Source organism: Mastomys coucha, unplaced genomic scaffold (genome assembly GCF_008632895.1).
Source record: "Mastomys coucha isolate ucsf_1 unplaced genomic scaffold, UCSF_Mcou_1 pScaffold4, whole genome shotgun sequence".
In the NCBI taxonomy this organism is placed as follows: domain Eukaryota; kingdom Metazoa; phylum Chordata; class Mammalia; order Rodentia; family Muridae; genus Mastomys; species Mastomys coucha.
In genome coordinates this window covers 54,362,395-54,367,469 of record NW_022196910.1, presented here as the reverse complement: position 1 = coordinate 54,367,469, position 5,075 = coordinate 54,362,395, and positions in this window count along the sequence as shown.

Sequence of the window (5,075 nt, the reverse complement as noted above, 5' to 3'; positions counted from 1 at the left end):
TTCTCCGTGTAGCCCTGGCTGTCCTGGAACTCACTCTGTAGACCAGGCTGGCCTCGCACTCAGAAATCTGCTTGCCTCTGCTTCCCAAGTGCTGGGATTAAAGGTGTGCGCCACCACCGCCTGGCAAGCTTATTTTTAAAAAAGATTTATTTATTTATTTATTCTATGTATATGAGTACACCATTGCTCTCTTCAGATACACTAGAAGAGGGCATCAGATCCCATTACAGATGGTTGTGAGCCACCATGTGGTTGCTGGGAACTGAACTCAGGACATCTGGAAGAGCAGTCAGTGCTCTTAACCACTAAGCTATCTATCTCTCCAGCTTACATGTAAAATTTTTAACTGTCATCTTACTGCCTGTGAACTGATAAGCCTCTTGCTGTCCTGACCTGTCATCTATACAGGGCAGCTTTGTTCCTTCCTCTAGGAGCTTTTAAAATTGTTCATTTGTTGGGTTTTGTTTGGTTGGGTGGTTTTAGTTTAGTTTGTTTGTGTTTTAGTTTTGTTGTGGGGTTTTTGTTTGTTTTGTTTTTCAAGACAGGGTTTCCCTGTGTATCCCTGGCTGTCCTCAAACTCACTCTATATACCAGCCTGGCCTCAAACATGGAGATCTGCCTGTCTCTGCTGAGATTAAAGGCCTGTGCACTACTGCAGGCTTCAGGCTGGAGAGATGGCTCAGTGGTTAACAGTTCAACTCCCAGCGGCCACTTGGTGGCTCACAACCATCTATCCAGCCTGGGATCTGATGCCCTCTTCTGGCACAGAGGTGTACATTCAGATAAAAAAATCAGCTACATAACAAATAAATAACTCTTTAAAAAAAATTGTTGTGACCAATGTGCAACTCTTCTTTGAGACAAGGTCTAGCTATGTATTCCTGACCAACCTGGAACTTGATGTGTCGTCCAGGCTGGATTTCAAGTTGCAACCATTTTCCTGCAGCCTCCTGGGTACTGAGACTACAAGACGTTACCCTGCCTATCGTCCAACAACATTGACTCATTGTATCTGTGTATCTGTGTTCATGTCCATGTACATGTATGTGCATGTGCATATATGCCTGTGCTGGTACCTGTAGAGGCCGGAGGTTAATTTTTGCTCTTGTTCCAGCTACTGTAGGACTTTTTTGTTCAGGGTCTCACTGCCTAGCATCACCTAGTAGATAGAAGAGGTTGGCTGGCACTGCAAGTGCGTGTGCTGCCAGTGACCTGCTGGGACTACACAGTTTCTGGGGATCAACACAGGCTCTCATCTTTGATGCCTTTACTGACTGGGCTATCTCTCCAGCCCTGGAACCACTTTTAAATATCTTTATTTTGTTTTTGTTTTTGAGACAGGGTCTATGTATCCAAGGCTTGCTCCTCCAACTGATAGATGTACCTGCCTCTGCCATCCGAAGACTAAAATGAACTTCCTGTCGCTATGCCTCGCTATATTCTTCTTCCTGAGACAGGGTTTCTCTGTGTAGCCCTGGCTGTCCTGGAACTTGTTCTGTAGACCAGGCTAACCACAAGCTTACAGAGATCCACCTGCTGCTGTGTCTGCTGTGCCAGGATTAAAGGCATGGGCCACCACACCTGGAGTGATTTTTTTTTTTGATTTATTTTTTGTTTTGTGTGTATGAGGTTTTTGTTTCTTGGCTTGTTTGTTTTTTGCTTGTGTGTACATCTGCGCACCAGATGGGTGCCTGGTTCATGATGTGATGGTGAGCTTCCGGGTGGGTGCTGGGAATCGAACCCTTGTCCTTCACTCTTAACCACTGAGCCAACTCTCCAGTGTCGTAAATGTCTTTGATGATGCTTTCGCTCCTGACTGGCCATTTCTCTAACCTTCACTGTTTACATTTTTGACTTCCAGAGTTGATGTTCTGACATCTATAAATTGTTTTTAGAGTAGAGGAAATTTATATTCAATTTGATCCTTCTGTCTTTCTACTTTTTTTCTCTTTTAAGATTCATTTATTTCATGTATATGAGTACACTGTCATTCTCTTCAGACACACCAGAAGAGGGTGTCAGATCCCATTACAGATGGTTGTGAGCCACCATGTGGTTGCTGGGAATTGAACTTAGGACCTCTGGAAGAGCAGTCATTGCTCTTAACTGCTGAGCCATCTCTCCAGCCCCTCTGTTGAGTTTTTATTTCTTCCATCACAGTTTAGATTTCTAAGACCTTCTTTTGTTTATTTGTTTATTCAAATGGTAGTTACATATGCATACATATATGCATATATGTATTATATAAATATATATACATTTACACACACACACACACATGCATATTTAAAGGTCTGGGGAGATGGCACAGTGATTCTGACTGCTCTTCCAGAGGTTCCCAACCACCACATGGTGGCTTACAACCACCTGTAATGGGATCTGATGCCCTCTTCTGGCATGTAGGCATACATGCAAAGAGAGCACTTATGTATAAAATAAATAAATCTTTTTTAAAAAGTCACTTGGGGGGGGCAGGCTGGAGAGGTGGCTCAGAGGTTAAGAGCACTGACTGCTCTTCCAGAGGTCTTGAATTCAATTCCCAGCAACCACATGGTGGCTCACAACCATCTGTAATGGGATCTGATGCTCTCTTCTGGTATGTCTGAAGACAGCTACAGTGCACTCATATACATAAGATAAATAAATAAATAATTCTTTAAAAAGTATAGTTTTGGAGCCGGAGAGATGGTTCAACAGTTAAGAGTACACACTGCTCTTCCAGGGGACCTGGGTTTGTTTCCCTGGCACTGATGTTTGATTTTTTGGTTACCTGTAACTCCAGCTCTAAGGAATTCAGTGCCCTCTTCTGGCTTCCTTGGGTGCATGCGCGTGCACACAAACACACACACACACACACACACACACACACACACACACGTGTGTGCACAAATTAATACATAAGAAAAAAATAGCATGCTGATTACAGTGCTTGGAGGTGGAGGAGGTTAATGACTTCTAGATCACTTGAGCTAAGTGCTACTCTGCCTGAAACAGGGATGTATTTCAGTGTTGCACATTTGCCTGCTGCACATAAAGTCCAAGGTTTGCCTCACTAAAGGTTTCTGCCATGCAATGCGCTCTTTCAGACACACTGGATTATTCCACTGAGGACACTTAGCTGTTTTCCTCCTTGGCACCTTCTTTGCTCTAATTTGCTTTACTTTTTTATTTGAATTCATGGGGTGTGCATGTGTACTTCCATGTGTGAGTGTTTGTGCACATATGGAGGCCAGAGATCGGCATGGGCGTCTCCCTCTATTGCTCCCCACCTTAGTTTTTGAGACAAGGTCTGGTTGAAGCTGGAGCATGTCAATTTGCCAACTTGGCTAGACTGGCTGGCCAAGAAGCCCCCAGGATCTGCCTGTCTCTGTCTGTCTTAGAGTTATTATTGCTGTGATAAAACACCATGATCAAAAACAAGTTAAGGAAGGACATTTAATTGACATATGCTTTCACATCGCTGTTCATCATTGAAGGAAGTCAGACAGGGCAGGAACCTGGAGGCAGGAGCTGATACAAAGGCCATGGAGGGGCACTGCTCACTGGCTTGCTCAGCCTGCTTTCTTATAGAACCCTGGCTCATCAGCCCAGGGATGGCATCACCCACCATGGGCTGGACCATCTCCCATCAATCACTAATTAAGAAAATGCCATTTTTGTTGTTGTTGTTGTTTACTTCTTTTTTTCAGAGGGGAAACTGGGAAAAGAGATATCATATGACATGTAAATAAAGAAAATATCTAATAAAAAGAAAAAAAGAAAGAAAATGCCCTATGGGCTGGCCTACAGCCTGATCTTGTGAAGGCATTTTCTCAGCTGACTCTAGCTTGAGTCACATTGACATAAAACTCTGCCCTGGCTGGGCAGTGGTGGCACACAACTTTTAATCCCAGGCAGAGGCAGGCGGATTTCTGAGTTTGAGGCCAGCCTGGTCTACAGAGTGAGTTCCAGGACAGCCAGAACTACATAGAGAAACTGTGTCTCGAACCTACCACCCCCTGCTCCACCCCCCTCCAAAATCTGCCCTGGTGAGTTGAAGTTACAGCTGTTGTCTGAGTCTGATTTTTCTATGAACTCAGGCTCAGACCAAAACACTTTCCCATCTACCCCTGCCCCTCCCGCCCCAGTCATCTCTCTAGCCACCCATTTGCTTTTTCCTTTCTGGCTTGCTTGTTTTGGTTTCTTTCTTGTATATTAAGGATTTCTCTCAGATAGATAACTATGCTTGGCTTTCTGCGTATTTAACTGTGAGGTCTTGTAAAGATCTGGTCAGGATGTCTGTGTGCAGGCACACAGCCCGAGGGGTTAATGGCAGGAAGCATGTCTGTCTCATTAATAGAACCCTGATGACAACAGTATCTTTTGGACTTTCCCCCTGGTGTGGTGAGCTTCCCCACAGAAATCTTCCAATCGTATATTATGTCTCTTATTTGCCTTTGTTTAGGAATTGATATGCTCAGGGTTGCTAATCCAGTTACTGATCTGTTTGTTTCTGGCTTCATTTTCCATGTTTTGTCTTTGCAGGTTTTCCCTTACAGTCTTGACAAAACAGATGCTTTCCCTACATCCCCAAGCCCCAGCCCAACTTTAACCAGGAGCTCCTTATTTTACATCCTCCTTCTCCTCTCCCCTGCCTTCCTCACTCCTACCTGTTGTTGTCTTCTTCTTCTTTATTTTGTTTTTTTGAGACAGGGTTTCTCTGTGTAGCCCTGGCTGTTCTGGAACTCACTCTGTAGACCAGGCTGGCCTCCAACTCAGAAATCCACCTGCCTCTGCCTCCCAAGTGCTGGTTTTGTTTTGTTTCTTCTTCTTTCTTTCTTCTTCTTCTTCTTCTTCTTCTTCTTCTTCTTCTTCTTCTTCTTCTTCTTCTTCTTCTTCTTCTTCTTCACCTTCTTCTTCTATTTCCTCTTCTTCCTCTTCTCCCTCCTCCTCCTCTTCTTCTTCTTCCTCCTCTTCCTCTCCCTCCTCCTCCTCCTTCTTGATTTTGCTATTCATAAGCTGGGCTGGTTCCAACTGTCCATCTTTTTGCCTCAGCCTGTAATTATAGGCATCCACCTCCACTCTTGGCTCCATCA